The sequence below is a fragment of the Stegostoma tigrinum genome, chromosome 19, assembly GCF_030684315.1.
Source record: "Stegostoma tigrinum isolate sSteTig4 chromosome 19, sSteTig4.hap1, whole genome shotgun sequence".
NCBI lineage: Eukaryota > Metazoa > Chordata > Chondrichthyes > Orectolobiformes > Stegostomatidae > Stegostoma > Stegostoma tigrinum.
The window spans coordinates 12266958-12290252 of record NC_081372.1 but is presented as its reverse complement, the minus strand read 5'-3'; the positions used below and the strand labels follow the sequence as shown (position 1 = coordinate 12290252).

At 44.7% G+C, this 23295-nt stretch overlaps 1 protein-coding gene across 2 annotated transcripts in view; it reads right to left on the bottom strand.

Moving 5' to 3' along the window:
* Positions 1–23295, bottom strand: part of arhgap46b (Rho GTPase activating protein 46b) — a 185404-nt gene that overhangs the window by 86041 nt on the left and 76068 nt on the right. The gene's annotated exons all lie outside the window — the stretch shown is intronic.

Here is a 23295-nt window from a genome sequence, read left to right as displayed (position 1 = left end):
CAAGCAAGTTAGGCAAAGGAGAACCAGTGGACGTGATCTATTTGGATTTCTGGAAGGTCTTTGACAAGGGGTGGCACAGGAGACTGCTAAGTAAGAGCCCATGGTGTTTGGGGCAATGTAATGGGGATAAAGGGGTCTTTTTCAGAATGCAGCAGTGGAGGCCTGCGGAGGTCAATGTTGGGACACAACTATTCATGCTATGCATTAACATTCTAGACGAAGGAACTGAGGGCATTGTTGCTAAGTTTGCACATAACACAAAGATAGATGAAGGGACTGGTAGTGATGAGGAGGTGGGGAAGCTGCAGGACGGTTTGGACAGGCGAGAGGAGTGGGCAGAAAAGTGGTAGATGGCATACAATTTGGGAAAGTGTCGGGTTACACACTTTGATAGGAAGAATAGAGGAGTAGGCTATTTTCTAAACAGGGAAAGGCTCTGAATATCAGAAGCACAAATGGACTCTTAAGGTTAACATGTAGGTTTAGTTGGCAGTTAGGAAAGCAAATGTTGGCAATCATTTCAATGGGGTTAGAATACAACAGCAGAGATGAACTGCTGATGCTGCAAGAGGCCCTGGTCAGACCACTTCTGGAATATCATGAGCAGTTTTGGACCTCGTATCTAAGGATGGATGTGTTGACCTTGGAGGGGTCCAGAGGAAGTTTATAAAATGATCCTGGGAATGAAGAGCTTGTCATATGAGGAGCAGTCAAGGGCTCTGGGTCTCAACTCGATAGGGTTTAGGAGGATGACGGGGTTCTGATTGAAACTTACAGACTATGGAGTGGCATGGAGATGTGCCCACTAGTAGCAGACTGGGACTGGATGCCATTGCTTCATAATGAAGGGTCAACCCTACAGAACTGAGATAAGGAGGAATTTCAGTCAAATGGTGCAGAGGACAGTGGAGGGCAAACGATCGAGCATATTTAGGACAAGAGGTACACAGGTACTTGATTAGTAAGGGTATCAAAGATTACAGAGAGAAGGCAGGAGAATGGGGTTGTGGAATACATTAGCTATGCTCGAATGGTGGAGCAGACTCAATGGGCCGAATGGCCAAATTTTGATCCTACATCTTATGGCCTTAAGCAGCATAATAGGATCCTGAGTAATTCTGATTCAATGCTTATGTCATAAAACCAAAAACTGCAGATGCTGGAAATCTTGAAACAAAATCTGAAATTGCTGGAGAAACTCAGTAGGTCAGGCAGTATCTACGGAGAGAGAAACAGAGTTAATATTTCAGGGACCCTTCGTCAAAACACTGAACTGGTGAAGTGTCACTTGACGCTCACTTTTCTATTGCCCCACAAATGCTCCTTGTGTAAGCACTGTTCTACCTTTCTCTCTCGGTATATCTGATGTCATGTACATTAGCCATCTCTAGGTTCCCTTTACTCCACACCAATACCTGGGTGCAACCTGGGGTAGGGGCAGGGGTGAAAAGAGAGGAGAGAAAGGGGAATCAGAATTTCCTAGATACTCCAGTGTGAAATGCTTTAATGGAGATTGGAGTCTGCTGTCCTGAAGCTGGGAGATCAAGCTGGAATCGAAAAGCTTCAAAGATTTAAGAACTGTTAACATCCCAACCAAACCACAACTGCCCTCCAAAAATACAGCATTCAGTCAGAGAATGCCTACAGTGCAAAAAGAGAGCCACTTGGCCCATTGTGTCTGCACTGAAGAGCATACTGTCGAGACCCAGCTCTCACCCGATCCCCATAACTCCTTATTTCCATGACTAATCCACCTAACCTGCACATCCCTGAACACCATGGGCAATTCAGCACGACCTATCCACCTTAACCTGCACACATCTTTGGGAGGAAACCGGCACAGACATGGGGACAATGTACAAATTCCACCCAGTCACCCAATGCTGGGATCAAACCTGGGTGTCCCTGGCTGTGAGCCACTGTGCAGCTGGATAATTGGGGCAGCAATCTCAGAGATTCAAAGAGAAACATTAATTATTTCTGCTGTGAAGCCTTCCCATCTTCCTGCAAGAATGATAAATGGGCATCAGAACTCAAGAAACAAGGAGAGTAAAGATGTCTGGACACTGATGCGCCAGCGACAGGGAAGGAATGGGCCGAGGTCCGTGGTAATGCAGGATGTAGCAAATTAAAAGCTTGGAGAACAAAACCCCAGCAGCAGCAGCAGGCCAGAGCTTTGTGCATCCAGACATCATTTAACAATGAAAGAATTACATCCGCTTTGTGTAATGATCACAGGAAATTCTAGCCTTTTACTCCACTCTATCTCCAGTGTAAAAGTGCTTTGAAAAAGGTTTACAGCACGGGGAGAGGAGGGAGGAAATAGTTCCATAATACTGGCAGGTCGCGTGCATGAGAGAGGGAAGGGAAAATAGAAAGGTGTTCTCACTAACAAGGCCACTCTTCCAGCGATAGCGTTAAAAATGTTACACTGACAAAGTTGGGAAGGTTTGCAGTCAGCTCTCAAGAGTGTTGTGTAACAAGAGCAACAATTACCTAGAACCTCGCCAGCTATCAAACCATCTCCAAGCAGTTTGACAAACTCAATTCCTTTTGGAAAGCAGTCAATGTTACGGAGGCAATTATGGCAGCCATGCTGTTTCAGCAACAGTTCAAAAATGTAACTACATGATTGACGAGCGAGTGTTTTATCCGTCCCCTGTGGTGTTCTTTGAAGAAAGAATATTTGCTGGAACATCCCGCATAACTGAACATTTAATACTCCCTGAAACAACAGGTGGAACCATGGTTTAGCATCTATAATTCAACCATGCTGATCGCAACTAGTTTCCAAAAGCATGTTTATAACTCACAATAAAATTCAGTGACAGTTTCAGGTGCTCAGTAATCTGCAGTAGCACTACAAAGAATACTTAGTCGCTGTCTATAATTTACACTGATAATTTACACTATTCTGCAGCTATGTCACAGTTGAAGTGTTTTTATGTTAGTTATAGATGCCTCTTCAGAGCTGGCTAAAATAATGGAAGAAAGCAGGAAGAGAGATATTGAAGATGATGCCCCTTTGAACGAGCTTATGGGGGTATTAAACTGTCAAAATCCGTAACTGGGGGCCAGAGATTCAGTTTTGATGAACAAATTTTCAGTGAACATTAAGAACTGTAGGTGCTGAAGGTGTGAAACAAAAATAGGAAGTGATAGAGAAACTCTGCAGGTCTGGCTGCATCAGTGGAAAGAAAGCAGAGTTCATATTTTGACTCCAGTGACCCTTCTTCAGAAGAGTTCTGGAGGATGATGAGGATGAACACTTCTTCAGAAAATGAAGAAGAGCCCAGACTCGAAACGTCAGCTTTCCTGCTCCCCTGATGCTGCCTGGCCTGCTGTATGCCTCCAGTTCCACACCTTGTTATCTCTGGGACTCGACTCACTGGAGTTTAGAAGAATGAGAGGTGGCCTCATTGAAACATTGAGGATTCATTAGGGGTATGGCAGGGTAAATGTTGAGAGGATGCTTCCCCTCGTGGGAGATCCTTTAACGTCACACGTGTAAACCATCTGAAAAGTCACAGGAGCAATAAACAGCAAAACATGACAATGAAGTGGATACGGAGCTACTAAGGTCAGGTGTTCCAAAGTTTGGTCAAAGAGGAAGATTTTAAGCAGTGTCTTAAAAGGGCATTGGAAGGGCCAAAAGGCTGAGAAGGGGAAATCTAGGGCTTGCAGCCTGTACAACAAAGCACAGCTCCCAACTGTGCAGCGATTATAACAGGATATCCAAAATTAAAACAGAACTCAAGGAGCAGATATGTTAAGGAGGTCATGGGGCTGAAGGGGGAATATTGATTGATTGATTTATTGTCACGTGTATCAAAATACAGCAAAAAGCTTTGTTTACGAGCAGTACAGGCAGATCACAGCAAGCAAATGATGTACAACACAAAAGACTTAGAGGCATACAGGTTACATTATTTGAGGCTAGAGTCCATTCAACAGTCTGATAACGGCTGGAAAAAAGCAGTATAGCAGGAACTGCCAATGCTAAAATAATGGAAGAAAGATAACTGAGAGATAAGGAGAGAGTCTGAGATAACAAGGTGTGGATCTGGATGAACACAGCACATCTTCTGGGTCCAGACCCGAAACTTCAGCTTTCCTGCTCCTCTGATGCTGCCTGGCCTGCTGTGTTCATCCAGCTTCACACGTTGTTCTTGAACCTGCTTGCGCATGTGTTCGCACATCAGTATCTTCTGCCTGATGGAAGAAGTTGAGGAGGTCATTACCAGGGTGCGATCGGTCTTTGAATTTATTGGCTGGGGAAGGGATCAGGTCATGGAGGGAGCTGAAACAAGGAACAAGGATTTCAAGTAAAGATTCTGCTGAGTCCAGAACTCAGTATAGCTGAATGAGAACAGTGATGAAGGGTAAATGGGATTTGGTTCCTCAATTTTACTTTTAGGAGGTAATATTAAGGGGGCTGGAGATGGGCTAGGAAAAGTGTTTTGTTCTTTGTGGTATAACTCTGTTTTTACCAATCTTCCCTATTGGTAATCAGACTTCCTTTATTGCAGATTCAAGTCAAACTGCTCGCTACAATAAATCAGGAATACAAGCTGGTGAGTCACAGAGGGACACTGCCTTCATTTCCTGTCTACTACTGGGACAATGAAACCTCATGCTCTTTTATCTAATCATTTCAGGATGCACGTTAGAACAATTAAAGACGCAAATCGACACAGCGAACTCAGAGGAATGCTTTGGAATGTGCAAGAACCACCCACACAGGGATCAACACTGTCACAGCTTTCTTTATTCTTCAGTTTGTGAGCAAGATGTTCGAATGTATCATTTGTGGCATCATGGTACGCTTGTGCGAACCCTATGTACACTGTTTGTTTAGGAGCTAGTTTCTCAGGCATTCAAATGCAAATGGTAATATTTAACAACTGTGCAAACATATGAAGGCGGGGACATGAATCAAAGAAGGCAACAGGATCTCATTTGCGAACAGGCATGGGAAATCTCCCTCCTGCAAAAAACAGTGTGCCCCTCACAAAAATTAGTGGCAGAAGGACAGCTTTATGATCTGCAACTATCCTAATGAACTGAAACACAAAAGGTTGGCATATTGCTGAAGGTATTATTTTGTCAACTATGTTAACGTCTACCATTGTGGCTGTGCTGTGCTCTTCAGGCCTGGATGTTGTGAGGATTAATGAAGTAGATACTCCCAAGAGATGGGAGATTCATCCTTCACAAAAAGGACACTGAATTTTTTTAAAACTGAGAGGACTGCGGATGCTGTAAATCAGCAACAAAAACATACATTACTGGAAAAGCTCAGCAGTCTGGCAGCATCGGTGAAGAAAAATCAACAGTTAACGTTTTGGGTCTGGTGACCCGTCCTCAGAACTTAACGGCCAATCCACCTAACCTCACATCTTCGGACTGTGGGAGGAAAACGGGGCACCCAGAGGAAACTCACGCAGATGCAAAAAGAATGTGCAAACACCACACAGACAGTTGCCTGAGCGTGGAATTAAACCCTGGTCCCCGGCACTGTGAGGCAGCAGTACTAACCACTGAGCCAACGTGCCATCCCTTGTTGCCCTTGAGGAGGTGGTGAGCTACCTTCCTGATCCACTACAGCCCACTTACTGTTGGTAGACCCATGCTGTGCAGTGAGCGAGTTCCGGGATTTTGAGCCAGTAATGTTAGGGAACATTGAAATAACTTTGCTAAATGTCGAAGTTCTGTTTTTTTAAAAAATGGAATGTCCATCAGAGATGACGGAGGAAGTAAAACCTTCTTAAAAAGGTAAAATTCGATAAAGGCATGAGGCAAATGGTAGGAATACAGCATTAACTCTTGCAAATAGATGGTACTGGCCTGATGAGTGAATGATTTTCAATGCTATAAATTCAGAAAGCTTTGTTCTTTAATTCAATGCAGAGACATTACTTTCCACTGTAGTAGATTACTCCTTTGTCTCACATTTCATTTCCATTTTTCCCTCAACAAGATACTTGAAGACATTCTTCAGGCTTTTTTTGAACCAACTGAGCTGAACAGAGCAATGCAATTTAAATCCTATTTTCTAAAACCAAGACCCTCCAGGGGCTATTACATTGAAATTGCACATGACGACTGAGAGGCATTAAGCGTTAGAGCTCATTCTCAAATAACAAAAAAATAAAATTCACAATTTCACCGTCACTCACAAGGACATGACTGCTCACCCCTGAGGCACTTCTAAATGAATTTCTATTAACAGAGACGTGATAATTAAGACCTAAATCACAAGCAAATTATTTACGAGTACAGGACATTGGTTAGGCCACTATTTGGAATGTGCTCCTGAGATGCTGCTTGGCCTGCTGTGTTCATCCAGCCTCACATTTTATTATCTTGGAATCTCCAGCATCTGCAGTTCCCATTATCTCTGATACTATTGGAATAGCGCATGCAGTTCTGGTCTCCCTGCTAATAGGAAGGGTGTTGTGAAACTTGAAAAGGTTCAGAAAATATTTACAAGGATGCTGCCAAGGTTTGAGAGTTTGAGCTTCAGGGAAGGGCTGGATAAGCTGGAGCTATTTTCCCTGGATCACCAGAGGCTGAGGGGTGATCTTATGGATGTTTATAAAATCATGAGGGACATGAATAGGGTGGATTGCCAAGGTCTTTTCCCCAGGATAGGTTCAGTCCAAAACTAGAGGGCATAGTGTTTAAGGTGAGAAGGGGAAAGACATAAGAGGGAACTAAAGGGCAACTTTTTCACGCAGAGGGTGGTGCCTGTATGGTATGAGCTGCTAGTGGAAGTGGTGGAGGCTGGTACAATTATAACATTTGAAAGGCATCTGATTGCTAAATGAATAGGAAGGATTTAGGGGGATGGGACCAGATTTATTTAGGATATCTGGTCCGCACGGACGAGTTGGGCCAAAGGGTCCGCTTTCATGCTGTAAATCTCTATGACTCTAAATATCCTCCAACCATAACAGCCACAGTCTTCGTCAACAAAAGACTGAGTGAAGCTCAGATTGTGCATTGCAGACTACAAGTCAAACAGTATAAGGAGAGATCAATGGAAAAGAAAGAGAACAAGCTATAGTTTTCCCTCAAGTTAAGAATGAACAGAGCGAGAAGGGTGATGTCCCTTCAGATTTTGCTGAGATTGTTGCATCCTTTCTATTCTCAATTTAAAACTTCACAACAAATATGCCCTGTGCAAATGGTCTCAAAGCATCCAAAGATTGAAAATATTTTCCACCAACTGTTGGCTGGCCCTGGTCTTGGTTTTGATCTGGAATCAAATTTTAAAATGCCCAAAGTTGGACAGAGTTAACATTGGAGAGATTCGAACTAAATATTCTACATATAGACAGCAGAACTTGTCCTGGTCCCAAGCTGTTGGAGAGCCCATTGCTGTGTAGCACTTATTTACCAAGGATAGTGCTCAACACTTCTCACTGTTACACGTGTTCAGAAGCCCTTTTGCAAATAAAGATAATCACAATGTTGTAAACAACAGATGAGCTCATTGTTATCACAATAGTTTGGATGTTCAGAGAGCTCTGAAGGATGAACTCATCAGTCGGGTAACAATGATTGCAACTTTCATTCAGACATTGAAAGATGGGTTGGGGTATGGCGGGGGCGGGGGGGGGGGGGTGGCGGGCAGAATGACGATGTTGGTCACAGTAGGTATTTAGGATGATAGGAACAAGAGAAGGCTATTCAGTCCCTTCAGCCTGTTCCAGTATTTAAATGAGATTGCGGCCAATCTAATTTCATACAAGCCAATGGCCCTTATCACAGAAATCATAGCATCCCTAAAGTGCAGGAAGGAGCCATGTGGCCCACTGAGTCTGCATCAACACTCTGAAGGGGGTCCCTCCCAGACCCAGACCCCCTACCCTATCTCCGTGACTCTGTATTTCCAATGACCAACTCACCTAGCCTCCATATCCCTGCACACTGTGGGCAATTTAGCATGACCACTCCACTAGCCTGCACATCTTTGGACTGTGGGAGGAAACTGAAGCACTGGGGGAAAACACACGCAGATACAGGGAGAACGTGTAAACTCCACACAGTTGCCAGAGATTGGAAATGAACCCAGGTCGCTGGTGCTGTGAGGCAGCAGTGCTAATTACTGAGCCACAGTACGACCCATAACATCCTGTAATATCTTTGCTTGTCATACATTGATCTCAGATTTAAAACTAACAACTGATCCATTATCCTCTGCCATTTGTGGAACGGAGTTCCAAACATCTACCGCCCTTTGTGTGGGATGCGTTTCCTAACATCTTTCCTGGACAGTCTGGGACTAATTTCTGACTGCGCTTCTTATTTCCAGAATCCCCAACCAATAGAAATTGTTCAAGTTCAAATATCCTGTCTTTTTCTGTTAAAATCTCAAAGACTTTAATCAGATCATTCCTTAACCTTCTGAATTCTAGAGAAAGCAGGCCTAATTTGTGCAATCTTGACTCATAACCTTACTCCTGAGCTTGGACTTTTAGGATGTTGTTAAAGACAGTGATAGAGGGGACATGGCAAAGTCATGATGGGAGAAAATTTCAGAGGCCAAGAGGCATAGACTTAGAGATTGGTCTCCGAATGTTCAGCTGTCAGAAACAAACCAAGTTTGAGAAACAGAGGATGCATCTGGAACCTGACAGCAAGAAAAGATCAGCAAGCTGGTGCTGGGATTTAAGACAAAGGGCCAGGCTTTATAATTGACAGACTGGAGGGCAAGAAGTGAATGAGGTTTCAAGTGTAACGCGCTGGGGAGGAGAAACAAACTGCAAACTGTCTGGTTGAGAAATCTGAAGTGACTGAGCATGCGAATAGGAACAGACGCTTAAGGCATGAGCAATCTGAATTGGATCTCTCTAATGCTAAAATGAGGGGAGGCTAATAGTCTAGGCACTAGATAAATGAAGATTTTTGGGACAGAGTGAACATTAAGTTGCTTAGCTCAGTGAAGAAATGATGCAATATTTAGTTGAAGGAGATTGCAGTAAAGGAGACTGAGCTTGGAGATGAACTAGACAAAGGGCTGGCACAAGACAGTTTGAGCTCTGGGGGCAGGCTGAATCGGCTGGGACTATTTTCCCTGGAGCGTCATTAAAGAGGTTCATAAAATCATGAGGACAATGGATAGGGTAAATAGACATGGTTTTGTCTGTTGGGTGGGGGACTCCAAAACTAGGGGGCATAGGTTTAAAAGTGAGAGGAGAAAGACACAAAAAAAGGGACCTAAGGGGCAACATTTTCACGCTGAAGGTGGTGCTTGTGTTGAAACTGGTGGCCGAGGAAGTGGTAGAGGCTGGTACAATTACAACATTTAAAAGGCAACTGGATAGGTACATGAATACGAAGGGTTTAGAGGTGGCAAATGGGACTAGATTAATTTTGGATATCTGGTCGGCATGGACGGGTTGGACCAAAAAGTCTGTTTCCATGCTGTACATTTCTGTGACTCCAAGATACACAAGACGGCTTTTTTCTTCGTACTGGTACTCAGGGATTGCTTAGTGGGCACCACACTTGCCTCCGAGCCAGAAGACAAGACTTGCTCCAAATACTCAAACAGAAAATCCAGGCTAACACTCCAGTGGAGTACCGAGGGGCTGCTGTACTGTCAGTGGTTCCAGCTTGCAGATACACCACTAAACCTAGGGCTTATCTCTCAGGTAAACGTAGAATATCCCGTAAGAACCTAAGGTGTGGAAACAGAAGGAGGCCATTCAGCCCACAAAGTCTGCTCTGCCATTCAACAAGGTTATGGCTCACCTGATAAATCCTCAACTCCACTTTCCTGCCTATTCCCAATTACCCTCGATCCCCTCACTGATTAAAAAATGTCTCTCTCATTCTTCAATATACTTTATATCCCCAGCTCCACAGCACGCTGCAGAGAAGAATTCCACAGATTCACTACCCTCAGAGAAAAAGGTTTCTCCTCATGTCTACTCAAATGCGCATTCCCTAACTCCGAGATGATGATGACTGGCGCTAGACTCCCCCACAAAGAGAAAACAGCCTTTCCGCATCGACCCTGGCAAATCCCACTCCAAAATATGTTCAGCTTCTGAGGTAAGTTTCTGCTTCAAACAAAATTACAGCGTTTCTGTTCAATCACCAGGAATAACACGCATGACTCCCCAGCAACGGTCGATCTAGTTCTATTGCAAGGGGGACTTAATCCCTGGTCAATATTCATCTGACGTAGCTAAAACAAAAATGACGATGTGGACATTGTGACACTGCTGTTTGTGGGGCGTTGCTGCCGACAAACTGGCTGCCCAGATTACAACAGCAACCACATTACTCCACAGTTTGATTTACTGGTGGAAAGGCACGATGGGAAATCCGGAGATTCGGAGAGGAGGTCGGAAGGCAAACTTTGACTCGGACAAGGGTGAAAGCTTTCACAATTACTGCGGCTGCATGACTGCAGCACCTCCATTCGCATTCCGGTGCCACAGTTGCCATGGGAAACCATCAGTATTCAGTTCAAAAACAAAAACAGCACAAAAAAAAACAACACCAGCAGCAAAACTCTTGGATTTTATCTCTGTGTGGTTGGTTGTCTCGGGGGTTAAAAACAAAAAGCACTGTGTGATTATTACATGAGAGTAGTGGACAGGGATGTAAGGAGCAGTAAAATCTATTCAAGGTGAGGCAAATACACCACCCAGAGCACTGGTTAACATGTTGTTTTACCCAAAATAAGTCAAGACAAATGTACTAAACAATCTCCATGACGACACCAGTATGGCTCTATTTATAAGTGCTGACTGTAAATGCGGGTATGATCCATAGAATCCTTGCAGTGCAGAAAGAGGCCATTCAGCCCGTTAAGTCTGCACCAGCCCTCTGGACAGCATCCCGTCAGACCCAGCCCCCCTATTCCTGTAACCCTGTGTGCCACGTGGCTACAACCACCCAGTCTGCACATTCCTAAACAATATGGGACAATTTACATGGCCAGTCCACCCTCACCTGCACATCCCTGGGCACTATGGGTAATTTAGCATGGCCAATCCACCGAACCTGCACATCCCTGGGCACTATGGGTAATTTAGCATGGCCAATCCACCGAACCTGCACATCTTTGGACTGTGGGAGGAAACCGGAGTACCCGGAGGAAACCCACACAGACACTGGGAGAATGTGCAGATTCCACATAAGTCATCCTAAGGTGGAATCGAACCTGGGTCCCTGGTGCTGTGAGGTAGCAGTGCTAACCAGTTGACCACCATGCTGTCCACTTCAAACTGTCAAATTGATCAGAATAGAAACCTGCGGTTGTTCTACAAAACAAAACACCCTGCAGGTTCTTGGTAATGTTGTTATTTGTGAGGGAAATACAACTCCCCACTGACATTTCTGCACGCAAATCCAATAACTCTCACGTACCACAGCTGCACTGGTTCACGTCAGACCCACACCTGTTGAATAAATATCATATATAACAGGTGTGGGCATACGAAGGAAGTTGTAAAAATAGATTTGCCTTTTAAGACTAACAATTACCATTGGCCCCAGTGTGTTGGAAAATCAAAGCCCCAACACACAGAATACCAGCAGCCCTGCAGTTGGCTAAGAAAGGACTTGTCTCAAGTGCAGAGGCTCACCAGACTGATTTCTCAACGCAGGGAGTTTCTGAGGTACAATTGAGGAGACTGGGCCAATGATCCTGGAGAGAATAAGGTGGTCACATTGAAACATTAAGAAAAGTTAAGTGTTTGGCAGGGTAGATGCTGACAGCATGTTTCCCCTGGCTGAACAGCATGGTGCTAGGGGTTCTAGAAGTAAAGAAAACAGGAGCAGGACTAGGCCACGCAGCCCTTCGAGTTGACCTATCCTTCAGTATGATCAAGACTGATTATCCATGTCACTCCCCAGTTCCCATTCTTTCTGTCCATTCCCTTTGATCCCTTTAGGCCTAAGAACTATATCCAACTCCTTCTTAAAAATGTTCAATGTTTTCGCTTCAACTGCCTTCTGCGGTATCTCTGGATGAAGGAATTTCTTTCCGGAGTTTCAGGGTAAAGGATTAGATAGTCACTGAATAAATTCAAGACTAAGTTACTAGGTTTTTGTGCTCCGGTGGAATGATGGGATTTGGGGAAGGTGGAGGAGTGTTGGAAGCTCAGCCATATTTACTTGGCAGATGGAATCTGTTAAATGGGCTGCCTAAGCCCCTACTCCTGATTCCTATGCTTTAATGGAACTCAACTTTCTGTGAAATAGTCTGCAACTTCTCCCCGTTTCTATGAGTCAAAATCTAGTGTTAAAATTTTCTGTTTCATCCAAAAGTATTTTCAATAAAAAAAATTGCAAATACACATTAGCATTGCAAAGCTGGGGGAAATGGCTACAGGTGCATTGGAAAGATAAACTACTTTCTGATAAAAGAAAGGAAGACACCATTTTAATTGGTAGAGCACAAAACTGCTCCAGGAGGAAGTGTCAATGATTTATCTAATCAACCCGTTCAAGAGATGTTACTTTACCTCTCTGGACCAGGTGGGATTTGAACCTGGACCTCCAGGCTCACTGCAAGAGCCCTCATGGATAGGGAGTGACCATGAGGTACAGGAGTAGAATTAGGCCATTTGGTCCATCAACTCTGCCTTTCCCTTCGATTATGAGTGCAAACACATGTCATCGAGTCAAAGAGTCATACAGCACAGAAACAGACTCTTTGGTCCAACCTGTCCATGCCAACTAGATCCCAGATTAATCTAGTCCCATTTGCCAGCATTGGGCCTATATCCCTGTAAACCCTTCCTATTCATATACCCATCCAGATGCCTTTTAAATGTTGTAATTGTACCAGCCTCCACCACTTCCTCTGGCAGCGCATTCCATTCACACATCACCCTCTGCGTGAAAATGTTGTCCTTTACGTTCTCCTTTAAATCTTGCCCTTGTCACCTTAAACCTATGCTGTCTAGTTTTGGACTCAACCAATCCTGGGGAAAGGACATTGCTTATCTGCTCTATCCAAGCCCCTCATTATTTTATACACCTCTATGCAGTCACCCCTCAGCCTTCGACATTGCAGGGAAAATAGCCCTAGTCTATTCAGCCTCTCAGCATACCACAAACCCTCCAACCCTGGGAACATTCTTGTCAATCGTTTCTGAGCCCTTTCAACTTTCACATCACCCTTCCTATAGCAGGGAGACCGGAATTACACCTGCATTCCAAAAGAGACCCACCAATGTCCGATACAGCACCAGCATGACCTTGCACCTCCTGTACTCAATGCTCTGACCAATAAAGGCAAGCGTGGCAAATGCCTTCTCAACTATCTTTATTGATGAAAGCCACGGCATTAGGTCATGCAGTAAAAGAACGAACTGCGTAGGCTGGAGATAATTGGAGAGCTCGGTGTGGACTTGATAGATGGAATGGCCTGTTTCCACACTGTAGGGATTCCATCATTCCATTGTAATCTGAGGCAAACAGAAACAGAAATTGCTGGAGAATCTTGGCAGGACCTGCAGAGAAGAAAACAGAGCTAACATCTCAAATCCAGCTGCCCTTCTTCAGAACTAGGAACAGCTGGGGAAAGATGGTAGTTGTGCTGATGACAGGATGGTAAAAGAGGAGTGAGCGGGTAGGTAGGAAGGGGGCCAGGGCAGGTCATGACAAGGCTGTTTTTCACACTGTTCAGTTGATCCTCGACAGCAGATAAAAGAGGAACCAGTATGAAGTTCAGCCTCATGGCCACACAAGGATGAAAACAAACCACAGCGTAACAGGACTGACCGCTATCAGCTTTCTCTCAGACCCAAAGTAAAACAAAAGTGCTGGAGAAACTCAGCGAGTTGGCAGTGTCCACGCAGACAGAAACAAAGGTAACAACTGGAATCTGGTATGATGCTTGTAGGTTATTATCACAATCAGACCACCCAGCAGTACACAGTCTACTAACCAGAGGGCTCTTGTGCAGGGTGGGATAAAGGAAATTCATCTCCGAAACTCCTGTCAGTTCATGACTGGTTATCCGCTATTTATACCTGCGCTGTGTTTTGAAGGTGAAACAGCACAATAAGTGGATCACTTTTACCTTAAACAATTTTCCACACAGAATGAATGCCTGTCTCATTCGGATAGTGGGGCTACATGGATAGGGTGGGATGCTGTTTGGAGGGTTGGTGCAGACTCGATGGGCCGAACAGCCTTTATCTGCACTGTAGGGATTCTGAGATAACAGCATCCTCGGCTGCAGAGGAAATCTGTTCCAATCCACAAATTATTCTCAGGCATGAACAATGAAAAAGGCTGCCACCTGGTTACACAACACCACCATGTCCTTCAGTCTCAATGCAAACTCACTGACTGAGCAATCCTGACCACAAATGACCTCGTGGAGGGGCCGAGCGGACATGGAACAAGCAAAAGAAAACGGAGCATTTTTCTCTCTATGGCTCAGACATGTTTACAAGCCCACACTGGGCTGCTAAAGTGTATTCTGCGCAATATTTTGTCAATTCATAAGCATGACATTATTTACTGAAGTTAATAAATCAATTATGATCGTTGCATTCCACAACAGCAGATAATAAATTTTACTATAGTAGTTAACAAGAGTTAGAGGCCAGTGTTTGTGAAAGGCTGGACAACTGCAGTTGGGCCTGGAAGGAGCAAGGAGTGAGGCCAAACTCAGATTGGAAAATAAGGGAGAAGATTCTTTGAAGGCATCTAACTGAAAAGCATGAAAAATCCACCTTACTGGGGAGTAGCCAAGTATCGACAACACCAGAATCATCACCAACAGCTACTAATGAACTCAAAGATACCAGCAACAAGTTAGAGAAAAGAGACTGTCAGAGCGACACTGATACACAGTCTCAGAGTAGACAGACATCTTTCTCAGGCCCTTGATAGCCGTCCGACAGCACCCAGGCAAATCAGCAAGAGTCAACGGGATGCATTCCTAAACAAACAAACAGTCTCAGGTCACAAGTGGCTGACACAGCTATTCAGCACAACCACAGCACGGCCACCGCTCCGAACGTCAGGTCCCAATCCAACACAAGGCAGGGCATTGCCAAGCTGGTGAATCCACTCGGCAGTTACTGCCACAGTGTGCCGCTCTCAGTCATACTCAAGGCCATCAATCGTTGTCTCTTCAGTAGATGGAGTCCTGCCTTGGAACTAAGAAAGCCAAGCTACTCCGCCCCCACCAGGCAGACAGGTTTTCCCACAGCCTACAACTGCCCTGAGTGAGTGCCAACGTCAACCTCACACATTGCAGTTGGTTTACAGAAAGGCCGGGGTGCAGGAGCCGTCTCTGTTGACTGACAGTGTACCTGTGGCGCAAAATAGTGCCCAGGCATGTCACTGATAGCAGCTGATTTTGGAGGGTGTGTGAAAATTCTCCAACTCATCAACCCCCTGGCCGGTGACCCCCGGCAGTTCTGTGTGCACTTTGGAGATCAACAGCCAACGCTCAAAAGGATCAGTCCCTGCACTGACATCAAAGGGACTGCCATTGCCGGAGGCAGGAGTATCTCACAAAACGGATACCTTTTGAAGAAATCTCCATCTATGTAAAAGTGCCATCAATGTTTCCTGCTATCCTGAATCTTGACAAGGCCTTCAGCCCTCTTGTGCTATTCATTTATCACCTCCTTGATCAGGGGGCGAGAAGTTGCTATTGAGGTGTCACACATGACTGACAGACCAATAAGATACCAGATAGATAAGATAAGATAGCATAACACGAAGATAAGACAGAAGATACCAGCTGCACTGAAGTTGCGAGTTGCAGGAACCTTCAATTCCCTTGCTGTTGGGTGCCCATTGCACCCATACACTCAGGTCCCCCTGTGCTGGAACACATACTTTATGATCGTCCCCCTGGAGAGTTATAGTCTCTTGACATTGTCCCATTTGTAGCTGAGCTATCGTGGGGCTGCAAACTCTCAGATGCAGGAGGAACATAAACAGAAGTTGCTGGAAAAGTTCGGCAGGTCTAGCAGCATCGGTGAGGAAAAGATCAGAGTTAATGTTTCAGGTCCAGTGACCCTTCCTCAGAACTGAAGGTAACCCAGAAAACCTATCATCCCACCAGCATCCACATCCAGAAGATCATCAGATGCCATTTCTACCACCTCCAATGAGATGCCACCACCAGGCACACATTACCCTCCACTCCCTTGTCCATCTTCCGCAGGGACCGTTCCCTCCGGGGCACCCTGGTCCACTCTTCCTTTGGCCCCCAACACTCCTCCACAGCCCTTGTTCCTCTGTAACCAGCAAAGATGCAACACTTCACCTGCATTTCTCACAATCAAATGTACTGCATTCGCTGCTCACAATGTGGTCTCCTCTACATTGGGGAAACAAAGCATAGACTGGGTGACTGCTTCACAGAACATCTACGTTCTGCTCACAAAAAAGACACAGTGCTACTTGTTGCCTGCCACTTTAATAAACTACCCTGTTTCCTGGCCAACATCTCTATCTAAGGCTTACTGCAGTGTGCCAGCAAAGCTCAACACAAGCTGGAAGAACAACAGAGATAGTAAGAATTGTCGATGCTGGCGTCAGAGATAACACAGTGTGGAGCTGGAGGAGCACAGCAGGCCAGGCAGCATCACAGGAGCTGGAAAGCTGATGTTTCGGGATGGGACCCTTCTTCAGAAATCATTGGGTCCCGACTCGAAACATCATCTTTCCTGCTCCTCTTCTGCTGCCTGGCCTGCTGTGTTCCTCCAGCTCCACACTGCGTTATCTCTGGAAGAACAACATCTCATTTTCCGCTTGGGGACCCTGCAGCCCACTGGTCTCCATACGAAGTTCAATAATTTTATGGCCTAAACTCTCCCATGTCCTAGTCCCCTACCCCACACACCAGACCTTGTTACCACATAGCCTACCACTACATACCACCCACTGTTAGTCACGAACAGTCCCTATTAACTGCTATTCATCCTCCTAGCCAGATTGTTATCAGCTCCTTTGTCCATCCAACTACTCTTCTCTCCAAGAACCAAAAGAACTGTGGATGCTGTAAATCAGGAACAAAAACAAAGTTGCAGGAAAAGCTCAGCGGGTCTGGCAGCATCTGTGGAGGAGAAAAAAAAAGAGCTAACGTTTCGGGTCTGGAGACCCTTCCTCAGAACTTGTTAGCAACTCCTTCGTCTGTCCAACTGTCTTTCTCTCTCTTTGGGCTCTATCTTATCATTTACTCCCTACCCCACCCACCACCCTATTTTCTGCATATAAACTGACAATTTCCCAGCCACCATCAGTTCTGAGGAAGGGTCACTGGACCCAAAACATTAACTCTTTTTTCTCCTCCACAGATGCTGCCAGACTTGCTGAGTTTTTCCAGCATCTTTGATTTTGCTCTTCTCTCTCTTCCGGCTCTATAATTTATCCTACCATTTACTCACTACCCCACCCCACTTCCTATTTTCTGCAATATAAACCAACACTGCCTCTATGCAGTATGAACATGCCTTGCCTGGGGTCCTGTTGCTGAGCTGCCCACAGTGTTCCTGATTGCAGGACTTCTGTTCACCTTGTCTCTATTTGTTTGATAGTTGGGTGTTAAATCACTTGTCTTTTAAACACGCTCAATCATGATGAGAATGGACATGTTTGGTGGCTTAAGGGGATATAGTTTAAGTTGCATAAATTTAGAAATCCTTTTTCACTTGCCTTGTTAAAGCTAAGTGTGTTAAAATAAATAGTTATCTTTACCATTACTGAACAAACCTGGTATGAATTGCTTTGTCGTAAATAACTTGTCAATCAGAAAAAAAGTGATAATTTTGCTGATCTCATGGGAACGCTGGGAAATTATTAATTGCACACATTTCCCAGTTCATGCATATTACTATGTGCTGCTTTATAATCTTTGGAAACCGTTCTGAAGGATGGCTAACTCTGCTTTCTCGCCACAGGTGCTGCCAGATCCGGAGGGCTTCTCCAGCAATTTCTGCTTTCATTTCAGACTCCCAGCAGCCACGGTTCTGTGTTTTATTATATACAAGACACTTGTTCAATCTCAGCTGGATTACTATGTAGGTCTGGGCGTCACACGATAGGAAGGATGCAAATGAATTGGAGAGAGTGCGGGAGATTAACAAAAATGGTTCCGGGGATGAACTGAGGACAGATGGAAGAGGTTCTCCTTGGAGACAAAGCAGCTGAGAGGAGATCTAGTAGAATTTTTCAAAATCTTGAGGGGGCTGGATCGTGTTTTTTGCCTTTTATTCATTAAGGGGAGGAGGAGGTTCCCAGAGGGCAGTTCAGAATCAACCACATTGCTGTGGGTCTAGAGTGACATGTAGGCCAGACCAGGCAAGGATGGAAGTTTCCCTCCCTAAAGGACATTAGTGAACCAGATGGGTTTTTCCTGACAGTCAACAATGGCTTCATGGTCATCATTAGATTCTTAATTCCAGATTTTTTTAAAGTGAACTCAAATTCCAGCATCTGCCGTGGCAGGATTTGAACCCAAGCCCCCAGAATGTTATCCAGGTCTCGGAATTAACAGTCCAGCGATAATACCACTAGGCCATTGCCTCCCCTGTGGATAAGGTGAAACTGTTCCCACCTGTAACAAGATCAAGAACAAGATGATGAAGATTTAAAGTGATTTGTTAAAGTAGCAAAAGTAAGGTGAGAAAGCACTTTCTCACACAAAGTAGTTAGGGTCTGGAATGCACTGCCTCGAAATATAATGGAGGCAGGTTCAAGTGAAGCATTCAGGAGTGGGGTGAACGATTATTTAGAAATTGGAAACACGCAAGGGTATGGGGAAATGGCAGAAGAATGACACTAAATCACTATGCTCATTGCGATAGCAACAGACACAATGGGCTGAACGGCCTCCTCCTGTTACAACACTTCTGTGAGTCAGGCTTTGTCATTTCCTACATCAGATTCCACTCCTGAAAAAAAGAGTCCAATTATCAAGTTTCAACAAAAAGGAGGGTATCTCCAAAGATAAAGTTGCACCCTGTGACTGACTCACTCACTCTGCTCTCACAGTGAGATAGCTGAGCCACAGTGAAATCGTCAAGATTCAACGGGGAGCTTCTTGAAAGCATGCGAGATTTAGGCCAGTTTAATTCAATGCAGGCAAACAGCATTTGATGTGGAATTGTTCTCCGGTAGCTGATGCCTGGCCCGCTCAACTCAGCTCAGCTGACATTGGGAAGGGGTTTATTATCCGCCAGCAGGTGTTCATCTGCCACCTTACACATGATTCACCATCCTTCCCAAACCAGGGCACAATCTGATCCCATCCCCAACATCTCAGAATCCCCACAGTGTGGTGAGAGGTCATTCAGCCCAACGAGACAGCGCTGGCCCTCCAAAGAACGTCCCAGCCAGACCCACCCTCTCCCTGTCATCCCACATCCCCATGGCTACATCCAGCAACACATCACTGGACACTACAGGGCAATTTAACACAACCAATCCACCCAAACTGGCACATCTTTGGACTGTGGGAGGAAACCGGAGTATCCGGAGGAAACCCACGCAGACACAGGGAGAATGTGCGAACTCCACCCAGACACAGTCACCCGAGGGTGGAATCAAACCCGGGTCCCTAGCACCGTGTGGACGCAGTGCTAGCCACTGAGTCAATCGGTGCCATCTCACACTCACACCAACTTCAAAGAAGTTGTTCTCAGCTGCAATGGTCTGGGAACTGCCTCATCAGGAACGACAACACACAAGCTCTTACTTTACATCGACTAAGCGTTGCATGATTCGTGTCAGCTCTCTCACGAAAGCACATGGGACAAAGAGGAGGAGGAGATGGCAAAAATAAATTACAGGACACAATGCTCACGTGAGGTATTCTGGTTATCAAACAGCTGTCGCCTTCAGTCTGCCGCACCAGCTTACTGAGCTATTATGGTGCTGGAACAAAACACTCCTGGTCTTTGTTCTTCCATGTGGTCTGCACCGTAACCCATAACAAACATTATTTATGTTTAAAGGAAACCTTATTTGTCACACAAACAGTTGTGAAGTGGTTATTGGCAAACTTTTCCTTCTTTCTGTTCTAATCAGTGCAACTTCTTCCAATCCTCAGATGTGCAGGAAAGGACTAGTCCCCACATGTTGATGCATCCAATTTCCTGGAGGTTCTTGCTGAACCACGTACGAGGCACCTTGTCTCAGGCAAACTGAGGCCTCTCGCTCATCAGTGAGCCACCTCATCCGATAGCAGATGGTGACGGGCACCATCAGGAATTCAATGCTCTGTGCTTCTGGCTGAAAAATTAGGGGTTTTGTTTGAAATTCCCTGAAAGCTGCAGCAGCAGCAAAGAGGAGGAAACCATACTTAAGGGTTTGTGAGAATTCACTGGTCATGTCCCAGCAAATAAGTCATCCCTGAAGCACAAAAGACAAGGAGCATCTTGCATACCTTGTGATATTTTGCAGTGAATTTCTCGGACAAGAACAGTACAGCGATACTTGGGAAATCAGGGTGAGCCAATCATAAGCTGATGATAATTATTACTTTCCTTTAATTTTCTTTTAGATTTTAAAAACAGGTTGACCTTTCTTAAAGATATCAAGTTCTATCCAGTACTCCATTTTCCAAACATGCTCTCAGCCACATTTGAGGCATAGGCTAACTTAATCTATGCAACATTGCTAAGAGTCACTGTTTAATTACTGCCAACAACAACTTGCACTTACATAGCTCCATTTAGATGTAGAACGCCACAGGGGTGTTATCAAAAAAACACTACATCGATTCATAGAGTCACACAGCACAGAAACAGACCCTTCAATTCAACTCATCCATACTGGCCAAGTTTCCCAAACTATACTAGTCCCACTTGCCAGCATTTGGCTCATATCCCTCTAACCCCTTCCTATCCATGCACCTGCCCAAGTGTATTTTAAATGTTGTAGCTGTACCTTCATCTACCACTTCCTCGAGCAGTTCATTCCTCATACAAATCACTCTGTTTTGAGAAAGTTGCCACCTCAAGTCCCTTGTAAACCTTTCTCCCCTCACCTTAAAAACATGCCCCCTTGTTTTATCCATGCAAGGAAAATGTTCCCAAGTTTCTTCACACTGCTTCAATGCCTAAATACCAAATCGAAAGACAATTTTTTTTTCTTGGATTTCTACCATTGCCTTCCTTTCCGGCCTTGTTTCGTCACTTTATGATGTTAAAGTTTATAAGTACAAGTCCTTCTTGTTCCAGGGATGCTGCTGCTCTCCAATATTACGTCTCAAAGGCTATTCTTGGAACCAGGCAGGAAATGGAGCACAAGAAACACTGACAGTAAACTCGACCTTTTCCTTCCAGACAGCCAGCATTGCAGCGGGAACAGATTCTCACAAACATTGGTTAGAAATCTGAAACAGGAACCACAACTGACGTTTCCCGTCCCAACCCCAGGGATCTTCAGGCATATTGTTATGCTCCAACTGCTACTTCATTCAAGATTAATTACCCACACGTACTGGAGGTCAAACATGTGACCTTGCTGAGTTCTCATATAGCTCAGGACTAAGCCACGTGGTCAATTCATCCAACGATATGATGGCACAGCTGTTAGTTTTCACTTTTCAATTAGCACAATTTGATCACCAAGCTTCCCCGCTTTGCCAGATTCCAAACTTTTATCTGGACTGAGTAGGACAAGTTCCTCCTATATAATCCTTATTCATCCAAGTATCAACCAGTAGAGCAGAATATCGCTGAAGGGAGACATGTTGACAAAGGTTTTGGCCTTGCACTCCAGGACAAATGCAACAATGTCAAATTTCAAACAATCACAACAATTTATACCACAAGGATGAGCGAGTTAACTGATTGCTTTCTTCATGACTATGCCTCAGCCAATGGTGTACGATCAGAAACATAAGAAATAGGAGCAGGAGTAGGCCATCCAGCCCCTCAAGCCTGCTCTGCCATTCAACAGGTTCATGGCTGATCTTTTCAAGGTCTCTGCTCCATTTACCCATCCACTCATCATAACCCTTAATTCTTATACTGTTCAAAAATCTATCTTTGCCTTAAAAACATTCAACAAGGTAGCCTCAACTGCTTAACCAGGCAGGGAATCTCACAGATTCACAACCCTTTGGGTGAAGAGGCTCTTCCTCAACTCAGTCCTAGATCTGGATCCCCCCTTATTTTGAGACTTAATGTAGGTTCACGAAGCTCCCAGCTTATTCTAAACAAAAGACACAAGGTTTGAATATGTAACACACCGGCGCCATTAATTCAGTTTCTCATAAATCATTTGTAAACAATTGGCATGTTTTGCATTATATTCATCAATGGTATGTGGTACAGTTCTGAATATTGTTCTCTAATTTCAAGTGGATACCGCCAGATGGTCCAGTTGATGTTGGGGTGGGAAATCGGTATTTCAGTGTATGTTGAAAAACAGCCTCAACATTTGCACAACTGGAAAAAGTTATACATAGCTTAGGAATATCTCCAGAGTCTTTACATCAAAGGATCCAAATCTTGACAAAACAGTTCCAGGGCTTTTGTCTCCATAACCTGACCCATTGCCAAATCTAAGACATACAGTTAACTTGGACGTGATGTTCTGGGTTTAATTGTTGCCTGTATTTGTTATCTTACGTTCTGCTATAACATCAACCCTGAGGCATCCTCATTAAAAGCTGAAATGTGAAAGTTTCTCCACTTGATTCTGTGTATCCCTAGCAACACCCAACTGCAATGTACAGGCTCAGGTGCATTGCCAGGGATGCACAACAGAGTAAAATTAGATGGGCTCAGATGCATTGTTCCTTGAAAGTAGAGTCACGGGTAGACAGGGTGGTCAAGATAGTTAGCACACTAGCTTGGTCAGTGCATTGACTATAGGAGTTGGGATGTCATGTTGCAGCTGTACAGGACATTGTACTCTAAAATTGGCCTCAATGTCCTGTACAGCTGCAACATGACATCCCAACTCCTATAGTCAATGCACTGACCAAGCTAGTGTGCTAACTATCTTCTTGACCACCCTGTCTACCCGTGACTCTACTTTCAAGGAACTATGCATCTGAACCCTTGTGGATCTCTGAGCCCATCCAATTTTACTCTGTTGTGCATCCCTGGCAATGCACCTTCAGACCTGGAGGCTCACACAGGTCCGTCCCTAAACGCTTTCGCCTCCCTCTCCTCCTTTAAGATGTTCCTGCAAACATTTCTTTCAGAGAAATCTCTTAATCTGGTTCAAGTCTCAAGTACTGTTTGATATATCTGTGTCAAGAAGAATCTTGGATGGGTCCCCAATGTTAAATGGTGTTACCTGAATGTACAATGTTGCTGTGCTGTTACAGGC